This window comes from Urocampus carinirostris, chromosome 7, assembly GCF_059441175.1.
Source record: "Urocampus carinirostris isolate Australia breed hairy pipefish chromosome 7, RoL_Ucar_1.0, whole genome shotgun sequence".
Taxonomy (NCBI): Eukaryota; Metazoa; Chordata; class Actinopteri; order Syngnathiformes; family Syngnathidae; genus Urocampus; species Urocampus carinirostris.
Genome location: NC_142355.1, coordinates 28603460 through 28630821, shown reverse-complemented (window position 1 = coordinate 28630821; position 27362 = coordinate 28603460). Strand labels below are relative to the sequence as shown.

Genomic DNA, 27362 nt, shown 5'->3' with positions numbered 1-27362 from the left:
AAGATAACAAAATACAGTGGAACCTCGGTTCTCGACCATAATCCGTTCCAGAACCCTGTTCGAGAACCGATTTGTTCAATCACCGAAATCGATTTTCCCATTAAAAACAATGTAAATCGTTTTAATCCGTTCCAACACCCTGAATGTTTAAGCTAACCCAGGCTAATCGTACGTTTGCGTTAGCGTAATCTTCCGTACGAAATATTACACTAACATGAACGTGTAAAAATAAAAAAATCAGGTCGTTTACAAGTCATTTAGCACAACAAGTGGCTAGCGCTTCATTGGAAAGGGGGGCTCCGTTCCAACACCCTGAATTTTGGGCTCAGTTCCAACACCCTGAATGTTTACTTCGAATCATAAAGCTAACCCAGGCTAATCGTAAGTTCGCGTTATCGTAATCTTCCGTACGAAAGATTACGCTAACACGAACGTGTAAAAAAATAAGATAAAGAAAAGAATTATGAATAGGATTTCTTACCTTTGTGGTGGTCAGCAGAAGGCGCATGCTGTATTCCCTAGCAAGATCGGAAACTCGCACACCTCTTTCATATTTAGCTATTATGTCTTTCTTAAAGGCAATAGTTGTACTTTTCTTTTTTGACCTGTCCTGCTTGCACCGACCTTCTTCGGAGGCATAGTTAGGGGCGAGAACACTCCGTTCACCGATATCAAAAGCGAAAGCAAAAAGAGGCAAGTGCGCACGTGATAACAGTTGGTCACGAGGGGTGGGGGCTATCTACATGATCTACACCCGTACGCTGCTGAGCATCGCACTCTAGCGTACGCACTCATGCATTACCAGCGTTCGAACTCCAAATTTTTGACCGAACAGCGAAGCAAGAATTTCTCGAAATTTTTGGTCGAACACCGATTTGTTCGAACTGAGAGGCGTTCGAGAACCGAGGTTCCACTGTAGTAGATCGCAAGTAGGACTGTTCCTTGTTGTTGTGCATGTATCAGGTTGGTTTGATTTCGGTTATACAAGAATAATGGCCGGTATTCTACTTGGGCAAGGTTGTCGAGGCTGTGGTTTGTTGAAAAAGCACCAGTGAGCCACTAGGGGGCCCCAAGAGTCCCATGGCCGCATGGAGTGTCAGTCAAGCCAAGTCAGAGCCACTTGTACACAAAAGCAGATTATCCATTTTGTTGGTATATATTGGGGGTTCCTTGACACAAAACCTAGCTAACGACACTTTTAGAGGCCTAAAGTACAACTGTAAATTTTCATGAAAATTGCTTTAGCTGTTTGGGAGCCTATAGGCTACGAACACACACACACACACACACACACACACACACACACACACACACACAAATCAGGATTTATAAAGTAGTTTAGATCAGATGGATTGATACCTTGGATGCTGTAATTATTATTATTATTTTTCAAACTGTTTTTTTTGTGATTGTATCCCTCGTGACCAATTTAAAAACAACAACAAAAAAACATGGGTGTGACTAGAGATGGTGGAGTGGAGTAGCGGGTGGATGCAAAGGGGGACATGTGACAACGGCGGGGCATTAAACATAAGACTGATTTTAAAAGTTCCACTTGAGAGCACTGTCATGCCCCTGTAATGTTTTCTTGCTTGATTCAATTCTCTCCCTACTAAGCTCGTTGATTGCCTATGGCCAATTCGTTAGCTTTCTTCCAATATTTTAATGATCGCACACTTATTTTCATAAGTTATCATGTTTTTTATTCTCCCTTTAGCATCACTGCAGGCCTTGGGACCCACAGCAGATACAGTACAAAATTAAGTATTATAACCATACCTGTCAACCTCCAAGGCTCCATGCATGTACAAACTGTCGTATTTTCCCGTACAAAATAATCGTACACCATGTTTATTTTCCGGAATGATGCATGATGAGAAATCCCCGGGCGGCAGACGCACGCGATTAACAAATTTGCGTTTTTCCGTACAGATTTCCTTGTACATCGTACTCGTCTTAAAATGCATAAAAAAACGTACATTGTATGGCAAAACCGTATAGGTTGACAGGTATGTATAACTCACTCGTTTCTGAACTCTTTTAAGAAAAAGGTATTGGGGGAGGTAATTTAGCAGTATTTTGATGATGCCGTGACGCAAACCAATAGCCGACCAGCATTTTATATGTCGGCCAATAGCAAGCAGGTGTTTTGAGACTTCACTTAATATGTACGATTTGAATTGTTTACGTTTCTGAAGACGCTAAATCATTGTTGTTGATGACGTACAGTCTGGGCAAATGCCATTAAGAGGGGCTGAAAAAAAACATCTTATTCCACACCGTATAGTAAAAATGTCATAAGGTGGGGCACCACTAGGGAGCGTCAAAGAGCCGCGTGGAGCTTCAAAGCTGCTTCTGATTTAATTTCCGTTTTTTCTTTAATTTTCAACATTCAAGTCGAAACACAGGAAAAGGATCTTATTTTGAAAATTCAATTTCCAACCTATTAATTCCACCTTTGAGTCGAAGTGGCCAAGTTATTACAGATGAATGTTCTTACCCATGCTCAAATCAATGGCAATCTTCCGTCCTTTCACCTCTATTAGCTATCTTGTCGATTCATCGAGTTATGATGGCAAAGTCACGTCATGTTTTTACCTCTGTGGTGAAAACTCTTTTAATGGCGTTGCGAAAACCTTCAACTCGTCTTGTGGGTCATTTATCGCGAGGAAGTAAAATGTCACTTGTGCTGCATTCAGTGTCTAATGTAAAAATGGGACGATTTCATATTATGTTATGTTGATCTTTCAAGCTGAGGGACCCTTTTTGCTACCTACAAGTTTGATTTGGATTTCTAAAATAAGAATGTATCTTGTACTGCTTACTATGTTGTTATGGCGTTATTACCAGGCGAATTATGGGAAGAGGAGAGAAGGGGGGAAAAAAGACAAAGAAAGAAGGGAAGAGAGAAATAAAAAAGACAAAAAGGAGAGAGAAGGAGTAAAAAATAAGAAAAAAGAAAGATAAAGAGAGAGAGCAAGAAATAAAGGGTTGAAGAAGGAGCGAAGGGGAGAGAGTAGAAAGATTGGAATAAAGGTAGAGATAGAGGGAGGGAGGAAGAGACGGAGAGAGATTAAGAAAGAGTGAAAGGGAGTGAGAGAAAGAGGGACATACAGAAAGAAAGGGAAAAATAAAAATAAAAAAGACATTAAGAAAGAGAAAGCGAGAGAGAATTAGAGAAGGAGACAAAGAAGGAAACGACCAGCACAAAGGGTAGACCCAATTGCGTAACATTTGTCACAAATTTATCGAGATAGAGGAAAGGCAGTGCCAACGATCTGGTGCTCGCTGGACACGGGAAGCAAGCCGTTCACGGGATCAGAGCGTGTTCCGAATGCGGAAGTGGATCTTCCGGAGTGGGAGATCATGGTGTCTAGGCCGGAAAAAACAGGTCTATAGCCGGGACATGAGAGCAAAACGTGTTCGGGATAAAAAAAAGGGTCGTAAGCCGGGACGGGAGAGCAAAACGTGGTCAGAGTCCAAAAACAGGTCGTAGCCGGAGACAAACGGGGGGATGAGGAACAGACGGGTGGAAAACGGGTGCAAAAAGCGGGACTGACGGGAGTCAGAGTCAAATTGCTTGCCTTGTAGAAACAGAGGTTCGCAGACGGACTGACAACAGGCGAGTGAAAGGAGGGAGCTTAAGTAGGACGGGGAACTAATCAGGAAGCCAGCAGCGGCTGGCACCAAACGAGTGGGTACAGGTGAAGTTAATCAGTCATCATGACAGAAAGAGAAAAAGACACAAGAAGGAAAGAAAAAAGGAAAGCAAGAGAAGACAGCGGGAGAAAGAGAAAAAGAAAGAAAAATAGAAAGTAAGAGAAATACAAAAGAAAAAGAGAGAGACGAAAACAAGAGAGACATGGGATTGAATTGAAAAATATTTTTTTGACTAGAAAGTCACAATGACTCAGCACTGGGGGCACCTCAACTGTCCACACGGGGAACCCAAGTGCCTGCGGGCACCACGATGGAGACCCTTGATATTAAAGATAAATGGTTAAAAGTGTTTTTTTGCGTATTTTGCACCCGTGTTGGGTAAATTCTTCATCGTGCCGTGACACCCTTGAACTCATCTTGTAGGTACCGAAATGTCACTCGTGTTGCGTTCAGCGGCAATTGTATAAAATGTGATTAAAAGTGTTTTTACGTTTTCTTATTTGTGTCAAAGACACCCATGAACTCATCATGTACCTTATTTATCCAAATGTGGCGAAACGTCCCTCATGTTGTGTTCAGTGGCTAACGTAAAAATGTATTTTAACACAATTTATGTCGATACAACTGATAATTGATTAAGAGTGTTGTTACGTTTTCCTAATTGCGTCAAAGACCCTTTTGAACTCATCTCATTAATTTATCAGAATGCGGTTTAAGTTCACCAGTTTCGCGTTCAGTGTCAAACGTAAAAATGAAGTCATCGAAATAACTGCTTTAACAGTGCTTCCAACGTTATTCCATCTGCGGAAATTCTCGATTGCGTCGCGACACCCTTGAACTCACCTCAAAGGTAATTTATCTGAATGTCATTAAACGTTCCCCGAGTGGCGTTTGGTGGCAACTGTAAAAACGGGTGAATTTCAAATAACGTCATTTTGATCTTACCGATAATTGTTCGGAAGTGTTTTTTCCCCGATTGTTCCGTATGTGTGCAAAGTATCATCATAGGAAAGATGAGCGAGCGTTCCTTAGGGACAACCAAATTATGCCTCGCTTAGATAAGGTTAATGCCTCCGCCGCATAGCGCTAGCTAAAGGTCAAGCGTATTCATTGCCTCTTCTCGAAACGCGACTCGCTCGCTAGCGCGCTAACCTTCCTACCGTAGTGCTTTGACGCAGTTTTTGAAAAAAAGAAGAAGAAAATGCTCACGTTGCATTGGTTATGAGTGTTCCCTATGTTGTGTCGGCAAAGTGAGGGGTTCTCGAGACGGAGCCCTGTGGGATTCCCGACAGACGAGGTGATGTTTGTTCAAATAAAAGCATTGTCCTCTTCATCCTCACGTCTTAATCGTCCCTCATGTGCGTGCTGCGTTCGTTGGCAAGCGCGCGACTCATCACACCGCGCAGATGTGCGCCTTGCGTAAAGCGCTCTTGCTAATAGCGGCTAATTGCTAAAACAGCACTGGAAAACACTCGGGCTCATTAAAGACTCCGTACACATTTGTTATACGTAGAGGAGGAAAAATATTGAACCTGTTTTTAAAGTTGTATTACTGTTAGCGCCCATACGGCTTAAATCACGACCTAAAAGACGCACGCCTTGGTTTACTGATGAAACTATATCCCTTAAACAAGAATGCAGGAAATCTGAAAGAATATTGCGTGCTACCAAGCTTTAGGTTTTCCATCAAACCTGGTGTGACAGCTTGTTAAAGTATAAAGCGGCCCTTGCCTCTGCAAAATCAGCCTACCTTTCGAAGGTGATTGCGTCTCAAAAGAACAATCCCAGAGTCCTTTTTGACACTGTAGCATCACTTACAAGGCAACAGATTATCCCAGATAGTTCTACCCATTCAGCCCATGACTTTATGGTCTTCTTTAATAAGAAGATTCAATGCATACAGGAAGAAATTTCTAAAGACAGTGTTAATACATCACATATTAAAGGGCTGAAATCTATAGATGCGCCACATGGTGGCTGTCCAGGGAATTTGTCCCGATTTAGTGAACTGTAACTCGATAATCTTAAACAGGTGGTGAATACGGCCAAACCGACGACTTGCCTGTTCGATCCGCTTCCGGGTTCGCTTATTAAAGGTTTTTTTGGGGTCCTTGGACCTTCAGTTCTAAATATTATAAACATATCACTCTCCTCAGGTGTAGTTCCAGAGGCTTTTAAGTCCGCTGTTATTAAACCTACACTGAAACGACCCAACCTTGATCCAGAAAGCTTATGTAATTATAGACCTGTGTCAAACCTACCGTTTCTTTCTAAAGTACTTGAAAAAGTAGTGGCACAGCAACTGAATGATTTCATATCCGATAACAATCTTTTTGAATCAATGCAATCAAGATTCAGGGCTAACCACTCAACTGAGACAGCTCTGATTAAGGTAACCAATGGTCTCCTACTGGAAATGGACTCCGGCGCTTCATCACTTTTGCTGCTGCTGGACCTTAGTGCTGCTTTTGACACAGTGGACCATAATATTTTACGAGAACGGTTGGAAAAATGGATTGGTCTCTCAGGAACCGTCCTCTCGTGCTTCAGATCCTACCTCTCAGATAGGATGCACTGTGTTAAATATGGCGAAATGACATCTGAGCCCTTAAGGGTTACCTGTGGTGTTCCGCAGGGTTCAGTAATTGGCCCCCTTCTTTTCAGCATTTACATGCTTCCATTAGGTGATATTATTCGCAAGTATAATATCAGTTTCCACTGCTACGCAGATGACACTCAACTATATCTTCCGTTTGAGGAATCTGCCACACTAAATTGTGGAAATTTGGAGGCCTGCCTCACGGAGATAAAAGAGTGGATGTCACTCAATTTCTTGCGTCTTAACTCCGAAAAGACCGAAATGTTAGTTATTGGTCCATCTAAATACCGTGACTTGTTCTCAAAAACTGCTGTGAACATTGACAAAGTCCAAAATCAAGAGTCTTCAGCTGGTACAAAATGCTGCAGCGAGGCTTTTAACTAGGACAAAAAAGTCCGATCACATCACGCCAATTTTGGCTAACCTGCATTGGCTCCCTGTTAGCCTAAGATGTGATTTCAAGGTTCTCTTAGTATTATACAAAATCATACATGGACTTGCTCCCTCATATCTTTCAGATCTGATTTCCCCCTATGTTCCGGTCCTAAGCCTTCGTTCTGAAAGCGCCGGTCTACTGGTGATCCCAAGAGCCAAGAAGTGTTCCGCTGGTTCGAGAGTGTTCTCCATCCGGGCACCGGTGCTGTGGAATGCTCTTCCCCCTGAGATTTGATCTGCAACCTCAGTGGAAATGTTTAAATCTAAGCTTAAAACACACTTTCACTTTATAGCTTATGAATAGCCTTTATATATATTTTTTTGTTGTTGACAATATCTGTGTATTATTTGTAATTGCAACATCCTTTGCCTGGTAATCCTGAAAGGGGGATACCACATGTGCGGTCCCTTCTCAAGGTTTCTTCATTTTCCTCATGTTGAGGTTTTTAAGTTTTTCCTTGCCTTCATGTTGTTTCCAGATCAGGGGACGGTGTAATAATAGTCTGAATTAATAGTCTGTGCAATAACCTGTGCAGCCCTTTGAGACTCTTTATGATTAAGGGCTATACAAATAAAAATGACTTGACTTGACTAACATACACTTAAACAACATTTATCCATTCTGAGGTAGGGACTGTAAAGTGAGATAACTGCATAGCGGGGGAAATGAAACTATAGTAATTAGCTAATGCGTTCCAAATCCCCAGTACCCAAATTAAAAAAAACACTAAAACAATCTAATAAGAAAATGGTACATGGTAAGTACTTCTTATGCATAATATAAATAAAAAGATGTCACTCGACCTGGTCAAGGGGAGTAGCAGGTGGATGCAGAGGGTCAAAAAAGCGGTGGCAGATTAAAACCGCAACCGAAATTTAAAGCCTTGCGAGGATTGTCATACCCTTAGAATAGTTCCTGGCTATAATCACCTCATTATTTTTCAATAGTCGCAGCCACATATAAAAGTGTAGCGATTTGTGTGCCCTCTTCATTTTTCTTGATAACCGCAAGCTTCATTTCCATGGTTATCATGTTTTACTTCCCTCTTTAGTATCACTTGCAAGATTTCCTTGCTATAATTGCCTGATTAACTTTCCAATCATTTAGTACCATTTAGTAAGTGTAGTGTTCCATGGTTATCAAGTAGTTGCTTCTTCCTTCACTGAAAGCATTAGACCCATATTGAATAAATACAGTACACAAAATACAGTTTCCAGCCACGCAAAATAAGTTGGGAAAAATGCTGTAAAGAGGGGCCAAAAAACACTGTAGGGGGAAAATCTCATAAGGCGGGAATGCCATATCTTGGGGTGCTACTGAATATTATCTACGGTGATCACTCTTTTCACAAATGTCTCTATGTACAAAAGTTTTGCCTAAACGGTAAATTATTGCCTCTAGTTACAAAGCATACAAAGTCAAAAGTACAGCACACTCTCTGCCAGAGTTTTACCTGGCAACTTGGTGCATATGCGTGAACCCCGGCATGCTCTTCGTGTCCCCTACCCAATCTGTAAACATAGTACTGTAGGGTACCACTACGAAAAGCTATTATTCACAATGGATCCCACGAAAGACATGCATAAAATTGGACATGAAGCAAAGAAGAGGAAGAGACTTTTTCTGTCCACTAAAACAAAGCAATAGATAATAGAAAGGTATGAAAACACACCGCTGTGTAAGAGAGGAGGACGCAGCCATCATTCCATCAGCCCGAATTAAAGACATCATCACACATCGAGCTGTCGCTCATTATGACTGCCGCATTTCCGACGCATTTGCAGAACCCGGCAAAAGCAGATGTCAATGGATCAGTTTTTTAAGAAACCCCAGGCAAAAAAGCTCAGTTAATATTTGTATTATTCCCTTTATTCTTTGTTTTTTTTACATTAAGTGCCTCTTTTTATGATTATTGTATAGTAATCCAATTTTAACATGTATTTGTTTCATGTTCTGATGCTCTTTTATGATTTAAAAAAAAAAATCATACTTTTGCGGGGCTCGGAACGGATTAGAGCATTTACACTCAAAAGGCACCTCTACTTAGAAGTATTTCAGGTTACAAAGCTAACCCCAGAACAAATAAATTTGGAAAGGTACCACTGCATTATAAATACTAATTTTATTTCATTTTTTTGGGTCGAATGTTTTCTTTTTAATATGATGTATATCAGATTAAATGGTTTTATTTGTTTATTTGTAAAAAACAACCTGTTTTAAAGCTCCTGTTTTGCATTTTTTTTTACCATGTTTACTATCTAAATTTAAAAATTTAAAGACAGAGATTATTCACATCCATTATCATTGTTGTGTTTATTACAATACAATAAAGGGAAAGTACGCTATTTATTGTGACATTTGTTAACAGTACCACAAAAAAACGTCAGTCTATGTTTAATTGCATAGATTCCAACAGCAAAATCTAATTAAGGCTCATAAAACCCTTTATCAAATACATTCCAGGCCCCGTGAATCTCATACGTATTCTTTTACAATTAGCGCTTAAGTGATTAAAGAAAGGCGACACCCTAAAAAGCAATAAATGCAATGTTATACCCGCACGGCTTCTTTCATTTTCTCTCCGGATTATTTTACACAATTATTCAGATGAGAAAAGGAGTGGCTTTACTTTGGAGAGCAGAAATAACAAGCAAACTAGTTCAATCTTTAAATGATTATTAATTCAAAATATTTATGATAATCGTATATTACAGTAAAAATTAATATAAAGAAGAAGAATTTGACAGTTTTTCCGAATTTGTTTTTTACTTGTCTGTTAGTAATTAAAATATATTTTTTGTTTTTAATAGGTATCAATGTTTATCTATTTTCGTATGATTTTGAACATTTTGTAATATTTTAACATTCTTTGAGGATAAAAATTCAAAACCGTAATCAAAATCTGTGGGAAAACTCATTCAGTGCTTACTGGAATTTCTGTGTATTACAGTGAAGTAAATGTACGTTGAAAAAATAAAATGAAGTAGGTAAAAGTAATTAGAATGTTAAAGGTGGGGGTGCGTATTTTGAGGCGTCCATGAAAAAATAATAAAATGTTGAAAAATAAAATATTTTCTCTGAGGAGTATGTGTTGACAATACCCAAGTTCAAAGAGCCTTTATATATATTTTTTTGGCCGCCGCGCCTATCTGGTTCCAGCCATGAAGTGCATACCCCTGGAGGAAAGGAGGCAGGGGGCGGAGGCTAGGACAGTGATTTGGCGCGTGTGCCGGTTGTTTTCTTTGATTCTAGAATGAAAATGGTGAAAGTAAGAAAAGGACTGTTTCAAATACAGTCCAAATGCCAACCCAAACACCCCATGGACAACAAAAGGAGCTTAACAGAGGCTGCAATCATGGTTTCAGCCAGAAGAGGGTGTTGGTAAGAAGAATATTTTGAAATTACAGCACCTTTTAAGATTATATTTGTAAGATTTTGAAATTGACATTGAAAATAGTTTATAATCAATCAGGTACGGCAATTAAAACTCATTCAGAGCCGTTGACAGCTTAGATGTCAAATAGTTTCTTACTGTCAGTGAAGTTAATGGAATTTTTTTTGAAGTAAGTCAAAAATTAATTATAATGTCCATTTTTCTTAAAAGTTCTTTAAAAATTACATATTACATATTATATTACATACATATAGCAATCTTTAAGTACAAAGATCAAACAATTAGAAATAAAGTCGGAATTAATAATTCAGATTTATTTCTCAAATATTTTACGTTTTTTAAATCGCACTTGTCAGTGGAGGTTCATGAATTTTTATTTTTATTTTTTATGCTTTTGAAAATACCTAGAATATGTTTTTTGTTTTGGGGATTTTTCTTTAATATTTTGAAATATTTTTAACATTTTTTCAAATATAGAAATCTAATAACAAAACAATTGCAAAAATAAACATGCTTTTCATATTAGCTTGCTAGCCATTGGTTGTCCTGACTTGAACTGTAGGATGCTCGCTAAAGTGTTAAGCACAAGCAGCACCGCCTACTGGATTGGAGGCGAACAGTCAGGCCTTCAAACAATTTCTTTCCACTTTTGTAATACCGTTTCTTTCTAAAGTACTTGAAAAAGTTGTGGCACAACAGCTGAATGATTTGATATCCGATAACAATCTTTTTGAATCAATGCAATCAGGATTCAGGGCTAACCACCCTACTGAGACAGCCCCGATTAAGGTGACCAATGATCTTCTACTGGCAATGGACTCAGGCGCTTCATCATTCTTGCTGCTGCTGGACCTTAGTGCTGCTTTTGACACTGTGGACCATAATATCTTACGAGAACGGTTGGAAAAATGGATTGGTGTCTCAGGAACCGTCCTCTTATGGTTCAGATCCTACCTCTCAGATAAGACGCACTGTGTTAACTATGGTGAAATGACATCTGCGCCCTTTAGTGTTACCTGTAGTGTTCCGCAGGGTTCAGTAATTGGCCCCCTTCTTTTCAGCATTTGAAATTCGGAGGCCTGCCTCACGGAGATAAAAGAGTGGATGTCACTCAATTTCTTGCGTCTTAACTCTGAAAAGACCGAAATGTTAGTTATTGTTCCATCTAAATGCCGTGACTTATTCTCAAAAACTGCTGTGAACATTGACAAATGTCACATCACACAGAGTGACTCAGTTAAAAATGTAGGTGTCATATTTGACCCCGATCTGTCCTTTCAAACATACGTGAAGAATATTACTAGAACCGCTTTCTTTCATCTTCGCAACATTGCTAAAATTCGCCCTATGCTGTCTCAGTCAGATATAATAATAATAATTCGCGCGTTCGTTACCTCCCGTCTCGATTACTGTAATGCACTAATCTCAGGTCTTCCAAAGTCCAAAATCAAGACACTTCAGCTGATACAAAATGCTGCAGCGAGGTTTTTAACTAAGACAAGAAAGTTGGATCACATTACCCTGATTTTAGCTAACCTTCATTGGCTCCCTGTTAGCGCAAGATGTGATTTTAAGGTTCCTTTGGTAGTATAAAAAAAAATCATGCATGGACTTGCTCCCTCATAATAATAATAATAATAATAATAATAATTTCCTTGTATTGTCATTCTTTGTAACAATGTACACAGAACGAAATGTCGATTGCACCTGACCCGTTGTAGCGAGCCGATGCAGCCGCAGCCAACAGAGGGCGCCGCCGACCACTTTTTAAGTCTTAGGAATGACTCGGCCGGGGCGCGAACCCGAACCTCCCAGTCTCAAAGCGGGCGCCTTACCATCTAGGCTACTGAGCTGGTGTTCAGATTTAATTCACCCCTATGTTCCGGTCCGGAGCCTTTGGTCTGAAAACGCTGGTCTACTGGTGATCCCAAGAGCCAAGAAAAGATCCACAGATTCGAGAGCGTTCTCCATCCTGGCCCCGGTGCAGTGGAATGCTCTTCCCCCTGAGATTCGATCTGCAACCACAGTGGAAATGTTTAAATCTAAGCTTAAAACACACTTCTACTCTATAGCATATGAATAACCTATATCTTATTTTGATAATATGTGTATTATTTGCCCTCATGTAGGTTTTAGATGAGGGGATGGTGTCATAATAGTCTGTAATAATAGTTTGCAATAGTCTTTGATCTTTGCAGCCCTTTGATACTCTTTCTGATTAAGGGCTATATAAATAAACATGACTTGACTTGACTTCTTTAATTTGCGCAGCGTACGTCAATGCTAAGATAAGGCTAATCTTTGAAGAGCGGGATGAAGCTTTAAGATGAAAAACAACAGCGACCAGATGATGAAGGTGCTGTCGCTGAGTCAAATCAGGAGACTTCTCCTGCTAGTAGTATCCATGGAAACCAGTACTATCTGTTTCATGTAGGGAAAAAAGCCCAAACCAAAATTAAAGCTTGGAAAGTGATGGGCACCACCAGGATGTACTTGCCCTTTTGTGCCGTTACTGTTTTTCCAGGTTACAATGACACCATAACCTGATCTTAAACCAACATGCAGGAAAGGAAAAACTCCAAAATATCAGAAAGAGGAAAATAAGACACCTTGACAAGGGACCTCACAAGTGGTGATCCCCCTTCCAGGATGACCAGGATGCAATAGATTTGGCATTGGGTATGGGTAACAGTGAAAAAAACATACCAGCCTTGCACAGCCGTGATCTGTTATCCCCAATCCCATACTTCTTCAAACATGGATCGGCAAAAGGCACTTTTTGTTGGCCCTCGCATCTCTTTTCATCCCTATCATCAGCATCATCCTTAAATAAACTACATTTGCACGGCCGTGATCCGATGTCCCAAGTCCAAAACTACTGCAAACAGGGACCAGCAAAAGGCACTTTTGTTGGAAGGGTGCCGTTTTGAATGAAACGCACTCTTGCAGCTGTTATCCATGATCCCTGGTCAACCACTTCTGAGAGCAGGCTGAGTACATTTTTCTTTTCAATGTTGGTTGCTGAAGCCTGCCATTGTGGCCAGCCTAAAACGAACTGCACCTTTTTGACTGTAATCCATTATCCCCGGTCAACTGTTGCTGTAAGCTGTGGTTGAGAGTCTTAAATGAACATCACCCGTGATTCAGCGTCCCATTATCCCTGGTTAGTTACTGGGTCATTACAGTTCTGGGTCCCATTAACCGCGATAAACAACAGATCACAGTATATGAATTTGCCTGCTGACATGCACAAAAGATGACGAATGCTAACTGTCCTAGCCACCGTGAGAAAAGAGATACAGTAAGAAAAAGAACATTTTAGTGCACAGAAGCGAAATCTTCCTCCTCAGTGGTTTCTCAGCGCTTCGTCATGGTAGGAAACAAACTTTTGGGTTACGCACCAGCGACCGTGCGGAAAGCGATGCGTATGACGCTTACGCCCGTTTAGCGCCTTCATTGATCCTAAACGGCATTGCTAACCCACCATTACGCATTAGTTAGCTTCAAATGAGAGCAAAGACGTTTTTGCTAGGACCTTCTTGTTCGTTGGTTAGCTTAAAAAGACGGAAACACGATGCACAAACTCAACCGACCAAGTGAAACATCACAAAACAGTGTCATTTAACAATTATTTTACGCCGCAAAGACAATTCAGTAACTCAAATAATATAACTTCTCTACTTTAGCTCACACAAACAAAACATTTTGTAAGATTCACTACTAAAAAATTAGCTAAGTATCTGTCAACAGTATTAACTATACCTTGCTGAACATCATTTTATAATGCAGCTAGCCAATGAGCTGCCATGACTAGCTCCAAAGCTAATTTTAAGTCACAAATTTGCTATTTTATACGACTAAAATAACACTAATACTACTATTAGGTCCCTGTAACAATGGTGGAATGCCTATTACAATTAACAAAAGTAGTGTTTTAAGACATACCTTGACATCAAAAAAAATATTACAGTAAACCCCTAGGATAAAACATTAAAGAAATCCATTCTGAGAGGGAGGAGGGGCAATTCATGATACATGTATAGCGTGGTATAGAGCTAGTGCCTTCTGAATAAGAATTGCCCAAATAAAGACATAAAAACACAAAATAGTAAATAGTAAGAAACTTTTACATAATAAACCTATATAGGAATAAATGACATTATCAATAAATGTAAAGGAGTAACACAATTGTATTTACCTTTGGTGTGACGGTACTTGAGCTGGTCAAGTAGAGTTGCGGGTGAATGCAGGAGGGGAGACGGCAATGGTAGATTAAAACTAAAACAGATTTGAAAACTTTCACTGAGCTGATTCATGTGCCTCCTGTGTATTCCTTAATGATAGTGAGCTTCGTTTCCATGGTGATTGTGTTTTGGCTACCCTATTAAGCATCAATGCCAGCGTTGAGACCCATAGCGAATAAATCCAAAAAAATACAGTATTGTATCGCCGACTTGCAGTCTTTAAGAGGCACAACATATTCTGAATGAATGAAGAGAGGCATTGTGGGAGATAATTCAGACAATAACAAAAGAGAATTTTATATGACGTCGACCAATAGTGCACAGGCATCTTAGAAACGTAACTAAACGTTTTGTAAGCTTTTGGGAAAACATGATAATCTGTTATTGATGTTGTATAGTGGGGAAAATGCCATGAAGAGGGGCTGAAAACAAATTCCAAACCGTAAATGGAAAACTTCTAAAGGTGGGGTTGCCATATCTCGGGGGTTTACTGTCGTAAATATAAAATAACTAGTGTAGGAAATATCGCCGTTATAAATAAAGCCTGGGTAATCGGACTAATAATTGTTTTCATGCCGTTACAACGCCGTTACCGTTACTGATGGTCAAAGGAGTGTTTTACTTTAAATAAAGTGAGACGATTCGTGTTGGCGTGGTCGGGTGTTTACGCTACTTCCGTGTCACTCGCAAGTAAACCATAACATACAACAGTAAATATTTGGGGACACGCCGAGCATACTGAGTAACAATGTGGCTTTATGGGTAATGTATTTTGTATTCTATTATTTTATTAAGCAGATAAGATCACACCGAGAAAGGGGCAATTAAATTGTTTTATTGTTAAATTTTGTTGTGAACCAAATATTTGAAGTGCAGTCTCCCATTTCTACGTGACCAGTGTCTCAGGTTGTGAGAGTTTGATGTATCCATTTTACACGGCAGTGTTAAACAAACTTGATATTTTTGAACTGTTTACTTTTGTTGTGTGAAAATACTTGAAGTACAGGAGCATATGTAGACTTGAGCAATTATCTGACTATAGATTATGATTTATTCTATTGAGTGAAACCCACTTTATATCATTTTACAGTTGACTTTTGTTGTGAACCAAATACTTGTAGTAGACTATGTCTACTTGACCAGTTGTCTCAGGTTGTGAGAGTTAGATTTGATTTATTAAACTCACTATATATTGTTTACTGCTGATTGTTATTTTATTATATTGTTTAATGATTATTTTTGTTACAGTGTAGGATAAATCTGTTGCTGTGAGAAGGTTCTATAGCACAACTACCTATCTGTTCTTCTCATTTCAACCGTCTCAAATACTGCTCAAAAAATTTCAAATGTTTTGACATACAAGAACTCATTTTTAAAGCAACGGTAATATTTACTTCCCCAGGTAAGTAGTTACTTTTCCTATAGAGTAATTCAGTTACTAACTCAGTTACATTTTGGAAGAAGGAACTATAATTCATTACTTTTTAGAGTCATTTGCCCAACTCTGAACATAATAAATATATGTCTGGCATCTCGCAGAATTTGGTATACAAGTTTCGATTCTTAGTATGTGAACCAACCATGAGTACTGTAACAACATTTTATGAGTGTAGCGTCAGTATCTGAACGTAACAACCGCTATACAAATAACAGATAGAATAAGATCTGTGTGTTCTGTGATCTATTGCTTCTTCCTTGGATTGCCGAGCAGTCTTTTCCTTCTTTTTCCCTGATATCCATTACGTTGCAGACACTTTGCAGTCACGCATCTTTATTGTGTCGTTGTGTGCGCACATCACGTTACTGCCTCGGGCGTCACACCGAAAGAATTGGCTTTGAAGGATTGGGGGAGGTGCGTTGGTGCCAGCGGAGGGGATTTAAAACAGATTTACAGAGTTCGCCATCTGAATAAGAAACCACACAGACCTGTAATCCTGCTCAGCTAAACTAAGAGGCTAATAGTAACCGTATCGCACAAGGGGAACATTTTGGAACATTCCCCAACAAGTTGACGTCAATAACCATCGTAGCGGAATGGTGAAACCCAAAACCATTAAGATAAGAAACATGACGAGACTTAAAAGTGCAACAAACTGTGATTCCATACAAAAAGCTGATCATCTTAAAGGGCCACTGTGTAATAATTGACCTGCAGATGTTGGTGTATTGTGCAGTGCAACCAAAAAAAAAACAGAATGCAATAAACTGGGGGGAGTCTTGAATTTGATAACCGCAAATTGAAGCCTTGAAAGGTCTTACGCTATGTTTAGACGTCTGGAATTTAACTCGCAAGTGTCTTCATTTTTTCATGTCTTATCTGTGTGATAGAGTTAATTACTGTGTATTAAGTCAACTTATACAAAAGTATGCAACGTTCATCCGTTATCTGCACCGCTTATCCTCAGTAGGGTCACGGGGGCTGGAGCCTATCCCAGCTATCTTCTGGCAGAGGGCAGGGGACACTCTGAACTGGTTGCCAGCCAGTCTCAGGGCACACAGGGACAGACAACGATGCACTCGCTCATTCAGACCTAGGGACAATTTGGACCAGCCAATCAACCTGTCATGCATGTTTTTAGAGGAAACCCAAGTGCCCGGAGGAAACCCACGTAAGCACAGGGAGAACATGCAAACTCCGCACAGGTAGCCGGATGTGAGACCCATGACCTCAGAACTGTGCAGCCGACGTGCCAACCACTCAGCTGCCGTGCGAGCAGGTATGGTATGGAACATCCATCCATCCATTATCTGCACTGATTATCCTCAATAGGGTCGCAGGGGGGCTGGAGCCCATCCCAGCTATCTTCCGGGAGTGGGCAGGGGAAACTGGTTGCCAGCCAGTCGCAGGGCACACAGAGACAGACAACGATGCACTCGCTCATTCACACCTAGGGACAATTTGGACCAGCCAATCAACCTGTCATGCATGTTTTAGAGGAAACCCAAGTGCCCGGAGGAAACCATCGCAGACACGGGGAGAACATGCAAACACCACACAATAAGGCTAGAACTTTATCGATCTCTGACCGATGTTGGTCGAAATATCCAGATGTCCACGTTTTCGCAAATGCAGCATTGTGTTGGAGCATTACGTACAGTCTCTAACCCGCTGTCGTTGTTGGAGTAACTTTGGGATGGGAAAATGTACTGTAGGTTAAACCTAATAGGGTTAAGTGGTTTCAAGTATAACTGGGTTTTGGCTCAACAGGGGAATGAGTGGGACAGGGTCGCCCAGCTGAGTCCCAAACCTAGTCCAGGGTTGGCCACGGCCGGGGGCCAGTACCCCCTTGGGTGCTAGCGGGGTTCGACCGCCCTTGCAAACTAAACCTCATCCGCCTGGTACACAATACCTTTCCCGCTCTTTCGGGGGTCACCTCCTGCGTCTCAGATTGGTCTTAAATTTCATTGGATGTGGTCTTGAAAATGTCTTAAAAAGTCTTACATTTGAATGGAGAAAACCTGGGTTTCCACCGAAAGCACGGAAAGAATACAAACTAGACAATTCCCTCGGCAATTGTGGGAGCTGGGACTGGATCCGGCAGTTGTTCGCATGTGAGCATGAAGTCGTTAAATTCAAGTGAGATGTAGCTGTTACTTTGAACATGATTCTGTAAATGTAAATGGTCTGCATTTATATAGCGCTTTTCAAGTCAATGGCAAGCACTAGCATCTAGCCGTTAGCACGACTGGTTGGCATGTAGCTGTTAGCAAGTAGCCGTTAACATGAGTCAATAGAATGTTTCCGTTTTCCGCATGTTGATGTTAGCATAGATTGTTATCATTTAGCAATTAGCACGAGTCGTTAGCATGACTCGTCAGCATGTAGTCGTTAGCATGACTTGTTAGGATGTAGCCGTTGGCCCTGACTCGTTAGCATCTACTCATTAGCACGTAGCTGTTCGCATAAACTGTAAGCATGTAGCCCTTATCATGGCATGGCACATAGTTGTCAGTATAACTTGTTACCATGTAGCTGTTAGCATGACTCTTTAGCATGTATCCATTAGCATGACTCGTTAGCATAACTAGATAGCATGTAGCTGTTAGCATGACTCGTTAGAATCTACTCATTAGTATGTAGCTGTTAGCATAAATCGTTATCCTACAGCACTTAGCCTGACTCGTAAGCATGTAGCCCTTATCATGACACAGCATGTAGTTGTCAGTAGAACTTGTTACCATGTAGCCGTTAGCATAACATGTTAGCATGTAGCCATTAGCTACTGAGTCTACAGCACTGATGGCAATGAGTTCAAAATGGCGGCGCCCTCTACGGCGGCGGCTGGATCTGCTCCCGACAGTTTCTCACATTCTAGTCAAAAACCCCAATCTTCGACTCAGTTTATGAGGGCGAACAAAGACAACTCTAACTGTAGATTAATATACGATCGCAGTTTTTTGCTGGATATGCGAACATCCAGAAATCCAGCGCAAATTTCGACGATCACTCTGGAGTGTTTACTTAGCCTCGGAGTGCTACGTCAACAGAACGAAGCGGCCGACAAAGCAGCGAGTAAAAGTGGCAAGCGGAAGCGCTGTGACCGGGGAAGGAAACGAGGTTGTCGGGCCGGGCTAACGGCTCGGATGAAGGCTAAACCCTTCAAAACGCCTCTACCATCCATTTTCCTATCCAACGTCCGCTCCCTGGACAACAAACTGGACCATTTACAAGTGGAATTTACATCGAACCGCGAATTGACGAACTGTTGTGCTTTAATTCTGACGGAGACATGGCTAAACTCATCTATCCCGAATGACGCTGTTAGCATTGTGGGGCTAACTGCTTTCCGCGCTGATAGAAGCGGCGAACTCACCGGCAAAAGCAAGGGGGGCGGTCTATGCATTTATACCAACAACAACTGGTGTAAAAATGCGAAGATAATATCGAAACACTGCTCACGAGACATTGAGCTTTTGACGGTGATCTGCAGACCTTTCTACCTACCGAGGGAGTTTAGCGCGACCATCATTACTGCCGTGTACGTGCCCCCCAGCGCTAATACGAAGGAGGCAATGGACGTTCTCTACCGAACTGTGAGTGAACTGCAGCATGCTTACTCCGAGTGCATTTTTATTGCGGCGGGGGACTTTAACCAGGCCAATATGAAAACAGTTCTCCCGCATTTCCATCAGCATGTAAACTTTGCTACAAGAGGTAGGAACACATTAGACCTGGCCTACACAAACATCAAAGGTGCATATAAAGCAGCCCCCCGCCCCCATCTTGGCTCATCAGATCACCTTTCTATTATGCTAATTCCAGCATACAAGCCCCTGCTGACCAGAGAAAAACCTACAGTGAAGCAGGTGAGGGTGTGGTCTGAGGGGGCAATGGAGGCACTACAGGACTGCTTTGATTGCACTGATTGGGACATGTTTAAATCGGCTGCCACTTACAACAACAAAATAAATATAGATGAGTACGCCATTTCTGTGTCAGCCTACATCAGTAAATGCGCAGAAGACGTCAGCAATAACAAAACTATATGCACCCGTGCCAATCAGAAGCCCTGGATGACTGCTGAAATACGAAAACAACTAAAAGTACGGAACCTTGCCTTTAGATCTGGTGACAAGGAGGCGCTGTTATCAGCGAGGGCTAACCTGAACCGGGCTATCAGACTAGCAAAGCGAACGCACAGTCAAAAAATCCAGGAACGTTTCCTCAGCACAACCAACACCAGGGATATGTGGAAAGGCATTCAGGCCATCACCAGTTACAAGCCAACCACCGCCCCAGTGCAGAACACTAGCATGGACTTTCTGAATGACCTCAACAAATTCTTTGGAAGGTTCGAGGCACAAAACGGCACCCCTGCAGCGAAAGCGGTTCCAAATCAGGGCGAAAGAGCACTCCACCTGGACTCATCTGACGTGAGGAAGACCCTGAGAAGGGTCAACACAAGGAAGGCTCCAGGCCCGGACAACATTCCGGGGCGGGTACTTAGGGAGTGCGCCGATCAGCTGGCTTGTGTACTAACAGACATTTTCAACACCTCGCTAGACCAAGCCAAAGTACCATCATGCTTCAAATTTGCCAACATCATCCCAGTGCCAAAGAAACCCCAGATCTTATCACTCAACGATTACCGGCCCGTTGCACTGACTCCTATCATAATGAAGTGCTTTGAGAGACTGGTTAAAGAGCACATCACCTCCAGTCTCCCCTCCTCATTCGACCCCTTTCAGTTTGCCTACAGGACAAACCGCTCCACCAGGGATGCCATCTCCTCTGCGCTTCACCTGAGCCTGACACATCTAGAGGAGAAGAACACCCATGTGCGGATGCTGTTCCTGGACTTCAGTTCAGCATTCAACACCATCATCCCACAACATCTGGTGGACAAAATGAGACTCCTGGGTTTCAACACCCCCCTGCGGAACTGGCTGCTGGACTTCCTCTGTGACAGACCCCAATCAGTGCGGATAGGTCAGAACAGTTCAGATGTCATCTACCTCAGCACGGGCTCCCCCCAAGGCTGCGTCCTAAGCCCCTTGCTGTTCACCTTGATGACACACGACTGCGTCCCTAGGTCCGCCACAAACCACATCGTGAAGTATGCTGACGACACAACAGTGGTGGGCCTCATCAGGGATGACAACGACCTGGCCTACAGAGAGGAGGTGGAGCAGTTGGTGGGCTGGTGCAGGGACAACAGCCTGGTCCTGAATGTCGACAAAACTAAAGAGATCATTGTCGACTTTAGGAAAAACCAGCCCAACCATGCCCCACTTTGCATCAACAACAAGGCTGTGGAGGTTGTCAGCAGTATCAAGTTCCTAGGGGTGCACATTACAAACAAACTCACCTGGTCCGTAAACACTGCATCACTGGTTAAGAGGGCACAGCAGCGCCTGTACTTCCTGCGGAGGATGAGGAGAGCCCACCTGCCCCCACCCTCCCTCATTACATTCTACAGGGGCACCATAGAGAGTATCCTGACCAGCTGTATCTCTGTGTGGTGTGGAGGCTGCAGCGCTACCGACTGGGGTAGTGTGAGGAGGGTAACGAGGACAGCAGAGAAAATAATCGGGACTACACTTCCCTCCATTCAGGACATTGGCCAGAAGCACTGCCTATCCCATGCTAAAAACATTACCGGGGACCCCTCTCACCCCCATCATGGACTGTTCACTCTGCTAGCCTCTGGGAAGAGGTACTGCAGTGTGCGGTGCAGGACCACCAGGCTCCGCAATAGTCTAGTCCCCCTGGCCATTAGACTGTTAAATGGTCAATCTAACATATAGTTAACTTAAATCTAAACGGCTGCTAATCTGACTTTTGCACTACTGGCAATTTTTTTTATAGCTTGCCACTCCTTGCACATTGCTCTCTGCACTATTGTAATTACAGCGTTATTGTTACAGTGTTAATGTTACTGTGTACCTGACTTGTTAACCTGACTGCCCATTTTGCGCATCTGGTTAGCTACTCTTCTTGCACTATCGGCACTATGGTAAAATACTATACGTAGCCAAAATACAATACAACATTATTTATATCTGTACATTCAAGGAAACTGTGGGGGTCAGATGCATCGACATTTCGTTCTGTATACACGTGTACTAGAATGACAATAAAGTAGATCTGAATCTGAATCTGAATCTGAGTTGGCCTGGTATCAACCGGCCCCAAGTAACTACTGAGATTGACTGTTACCGTATCGCGCTTGAGTACATTTCTGAACGTTTCCGCAGTAGTTGACGTCTCTAAAAAAGAGAACGGAATACGGAGAATGTGTCGAGAATCAAAAGTGCGACCTTGAAGGTTTAAACTAAGCCAACTATGATCATAGCAATCTAACGCTACGGTTAATATCATAGCCAGCAGGGTGAGCCACAACATTGGCAGTGAGTTAGGCATATAAAAGGATCTTTGAAATGTGTGATAGTATCGTTACAGACAGGAGTTTTAATATGATGTGAATTTTTAAGAAATCTAACTAACTATAATCGTTTCAACCATGACCTTGGTAACGATTGTAGCTACTTGTTTACCACGGGGAGGACAATATTCAGTGTTAGCTTGAAAAGCAGCCTAGATCAAAGATGTCTTTGTGTGTATCCACACATGAACGCTAACTGAGTGACGTGATGTCCTGACAAGTAAAGGCAACACCTGTTTTTCTTTACTTGCGCACGATGGTGGGCCGTGGCACTGCAGGTTGGTGACCCCCACACCATCCCCCCGCCCTTTCCTCCTGAAAGTGGAAGCATCTGGAGGTCTAGCTTTGAACAGGAAACACCCTCCATTGTTTTCCACTGCTAGCAAAGTCTGGGCCAGTTGTGATAATGTCATTCCACCAAGTAGTGATAATAAAAATAATCGTGATGCATATTTTGGGCAGAACTGAAAGAGTTTTAGGATAGTTAAACTTCTGCGTTATGAAAGCATCAACTAACACTGTCTAACACTGTCAGGGGTCACCAACGTGGTGGCCCCTGAGGACAGCCGAGGTGCCCGAGGACCTGTTCTGAAAGTAGCTCAGCAGTGCTTAGTCGAGGTGATATTCTGGTGGAATTATTTTTTAGGGGTAGACTCAGTCGCTTTAACCCTTCATCTCTATTGTTTTCTCTTTCTTTGTCTTTTGCTCTTTTCCTTCTCTCTTTCTATTTTTCTTTCTTTTATTTCTGTTTTTCTCTCATTCTCTCTCACTTCCTTTCTATGCCTTCCGATCTCTCTCTCTGTTGTTCTCCCTTTCTTTCTGTATTCATTTTGATCTCTCCTCTTTTCTCTCTTTCTCATTCTTTCTCTCTCTCCCTTTCTTTCCTTCTCTTACTCTTTCTTTTCCTCTTTCTTTCTCTTTCTCCAATGTTTTTTCCCTTTCTCCCTCTCTTTCTCTTTCCCACTCTCTTTTTATTTCACCCTCTTAATCACTCTTTCTTTCTTTCTTTCTTTCTACTCACTCTCTTATTATTTCACTCTCTTACTCTCTGTCTGTCTGTCCGTCTTTCTTTTTCTGTCTCTCTGTCCGTCTTTCTTTTTCTGTCTTTTTTTCTTTCTTTTTTTTGTCTTTCTTCCTTTCTTTTTCTGTCTTTCTTTCTTTTTCTGTTTTTCCTTTCACTTTCTTACTTTCTCTTTCTTGTCCCTTTTCTCTCTCTCTCTCTCTCTCTCTCTCTCTCTCTCTCTTTTCTTATACTTTGACTTTCTTTATTCTTCTTACTCTAGCTCTCTCTCAGTTCCTTTCCTTATCCCTCCTTTATTTCCGTTTCTTTCTCTCTTCATTCTACTTCCAATAATTAACATGGTAATAACGTAGTAACAACATAGTAAGTAGAACAAGATATGTTAAATCCAAAATCAAAGTAGGTGGCCTTTGCGCTAATAGGTAGCAAAAGGGAGCTCTCAGCTTAGAAAAGGTCAGAAGGGCCTAACACGTTTTAACAAAAAAATCAAGTGACTTTTACTTTCTGTGTTATGAAGAGTAAACACCAAGGGTGTCTTTTGAACACCAACTGTCTTTCACTTTATGTTCCTTTTCACGCAAAGTAGCCAGAATCAAAGTAGAAGCTGTGGCTTGTTGATGATGAAAACTCCCCTGGAGACAGAAAAGATCAAGTGGTTTCCAGTCTGTAGCAACTACTATACATTAATTAGCGCCTATCTGATAAGCTTTTAAATAATCTTATGATTTGAACTCCAGGTTAATGCTTCACTGTCATACTTTTTTGCTTCTTTAGAAGTTGACTTTGTACTTTCGGTGACACCTGAGAGTGTTTAAGTGATTTAGCCATGAAGCTAGCAATTATATTGTCTGTTTGTGTACACATTTTACACGTAAGCAGTACTTACTCCATATTTTCGTTGCTTTGTATCTGAACTGGTTGATTGGATCCCACTAGAGGTCGTCGGGGGCAACATTACCATTGGTGTATCTTGGGCAGTGCTGGGAATAACGTAACGTAACGACGTTATTTTTTTAGCAGCTGAGTCATTATTGTTTCCGCCATTATCGTTACCGGTGGTCAAAGGCACTGCATTATTTCGAATAAAGCGGGTTTTCGCTCTCCTCCGAGTCTATTTACGTTCACGTCGCCATTCAAAATAGCGACTAACCATATACTTTAAGCATCCCGACTCATGTCATTTGTGGACGAAACGTCATAATGAGCTGGCTCTTGGAAGTGGGAGTCGCCTATCCACGAATCGAATGCTGGTTTCATTGGAGACACTTAATTTCTCTTGTGATTGTTCAAAAATTAAAATACTTGTTTTTTTAAGGGGTCTGTGCTGTTGACTTTTAATTTGTTGAATACAAAAAAGGTTAAAGTTGTTTTGTATGTCATCGTTTTCTTTTTAGATTTATAAAAATTTTAATCCATGTTATTTCAGTGATAACTGTTGGGTTATTCATAATATTCATAAGGATTAAACAACCAAATAAACGTAAAATCCGTTAAACAACCAAATTAACGTAAAAGGCCATTTGGGAGTTGAAAGAGTCGGCTCTATTTAGTGAGCTAAGCTGAAAAAGTCCGTCCTCTAAAAATGGTCGGAATTCCCATCTCTACCACAGACCAGTCGCGTTCGATTTCCGCATTAAACTCACTTCATATTGTTTACTGCTGATTGTTATTCAATGATATTGTTTATTTTTGTTGAGCTTCAAGTGTAAGATAATTTTGGTGCTGGTGACATTCAATAAATATTACAGGGTTTTTAAAGGACAACACTGAGAGAAGCGCAAGAGAAAAATGAGCTACAGTTTAAATATGTCCACTTGATGACACCCAAGTCGGGCACCACTCGCAAAGCGACTGTAGTAGTATTTTTTTCTCTCTGTCTGTCTTTTTTCTCTCTCACTCTTTCTCCCTTTCACTCTCTATTTCTCTTTTTCTTGCTCTTTTTTCTCTCTATCGCGTTCTTTCTCTATTTTTCTTTCTTTCTTTTCTGTTTTTTTGCTCACTTGTTTACTCTTTCATTCTTTTTTCTCGCTTTACTCTTTTCTCTCTCTGCATCTCTTTCTCTCCTGTCATTATTTCAATCTTTCTCTTTATCACTTTCTTTCTGTCTGACCTATTATCCCTCTCTCTCTTTCTGTCTCTCTCTTTCTGTCTCTCTCTGTCTCTCTCTCTCTCTCTCTCTCTCTCTCTCTCTCTCACACCATGTAATTTTCTCTTTCTCTCTCTCTCTTTCTGTTGTTATCACTTTCTTTGTCTTTCACTTCCTGTCATTATCTCTTTCTCTCTCTATTCATGTCATCATCTCTTTCTCCCTCTCTCTTTCTGTCATTATTGCTTTCTCTCTCTTTTACTTCCTGTCATTACCTCTCTCTCTTTCTTTCTGTCAATGTCACTTTCTTTCTCTCTCTCGTTCTGTCATTATCACTTTCTCTCTTTCACTTCCTGTCATCCTCACACTCTCTCTCTCTCTCTGTCTTTCTCTCTTCGCTCTCTCTCTCTTTCTGTTGTTATTGCATTCTCTCTTTCACTTCCTGCTATTATCTTTCCCTCTCTCTCTTTCTGTCATTTCTCTCTTTCTCTCTCTCTATCTCCCTCTCCGTCATTTTCTCTGTCTCTCTCTCTCACTTCCTATCATTATCTTGTTCTCTCTTTCTTTCTGTCATTATCACTTTCTCTCTCTCTCTGTCTCTCTCGCTTTCTTTTATGTCATGATCACTCGCTCTCTCTTTCACTTCTTGTCATTATCTCTCTCTCTCCGTCTCTCTTTTTCTCCGTGCCCTTATATCTTCCTCTTAAACCTACTAGTCCGGCCCCGTGAGATTTTTTCTCTCTAGCATTTGGCCCCAGCTAAAATGAGTTTGACACCTCTGCCTTACTTGGACTGTGTGGTTGAAAAAAACTCAAGAAATAGCTATGATATCACGAGTGATATCAAACGATCCCGATGTGTTTTTGATCTTTCGTGGGAGCTCAAAGAATGATTTCACTTGAGGGAAATCGAAAACGAATGGACGTATTGCAAACTTCCACCAAAGTTTCGATTGAATTGAAAATTGTGTTTGACATTTGCTTCTAGTCCCTGTTGTCGTCCGTGGCTAATGAAAAAGGTGCAGCTGGAAAAGGTCATGTTTACATTCTGTTGAAACGGCAGAAAAATTACGGAAAGTAGGAATAGATCTGATAAAACTTCAACTGTTTTTCGCGTTTCATAGTCGACAATAACAATAGCGAGATTACAAAGGTCCCTGGGTAACTATATTACCCATAAGGCATGTTAAAAATTGAGTTAGGAGTGTTAGCAAGGACGTTAGCATTTTAGCAAACCACAATCTATTCAAAACAGCTATTATTTAAATAGTGTACGCTATTATGATGCTAGCATCGCTGATCGCTGATCACTGTTAACTTTTATATTTTCTCCTATTATAGCTAGGATTGTTGCTGCTTCTGTTTGTTACAATCTTAGCTAATGCTAACATTATGTGAAAAACAGAGTAGTTTATTTACCTGGGACATTGCAATTGTTGCTGATGTCTATTGTTATTTGCAACGTGAAAATATTAGCTAATGTTAACAAAAATGGTAGATAAAGATGAGGTTTCTTGACATTGTTATTTGTCGCTGATGTGTACTGTTTTAGCAATGTCGCGGATTCATGTTACTTACGATGTTAGGTTTGATATTTTCTACTAATGAAGCTAGGAATGCAGCTCCTTTTGTTCGCCACAACAATAGCTAATGTTAGCACTTTCTGAAAAAGGGTAGCTATAGATAAGATACATTTTATTTACATTGCTAATGTCGCTGGTGTCTACTGTTTTAGCACTGGTGCAGATTAGTGTTTGCTGGGATGTTAGCTTTGATACTTTCTACTATTTTAGCTAGAATTGTTGCTCTTTTGTTAGTTTAATATTGGCTAATGCTAGCATGATGTAAAAAATGGTTGATATAGATTAGATCTTTTTAAGTTGTTATTGTCGCTAATGTCTACTATTTTAGTAAGCTTGCAGATTATTGTTGACTATGACGTTAGCTTTAATGTGTACTATTGTTGTGTCTGAGATCATAGCTCCTGTTGCTAGCCACAATATTAGCTAATTTTAACGAAATGTGAAAAATGGTAAA

At 41.0% G+C, this 27362-nt stretch overlaps 1 long non-coding RNA gene across 1 annotated transcript; it reads right to left on the bottom strand.

Annotated features, from left to right (window-relative positions):
- Positions 1-14287: 14287 nt before the first annotated feature.
- On the bottom strand, positions 14288-24414 carry LOC148362875 (uncharacterized). Its single transcript, XR_015850911.1, has 3 exons — positions 24294-24414; positions 24127-24220; positions 14288-14367 (listed from the first exon to the last, which is right to left on the bottom strand). It is a non-coding gene; the product is annotated as an uncharacterized LOC148362875 (long non-coding RNA).
- Between the last annotated feature and the right edge of the window lie 2948 nt (positions 24415-27362).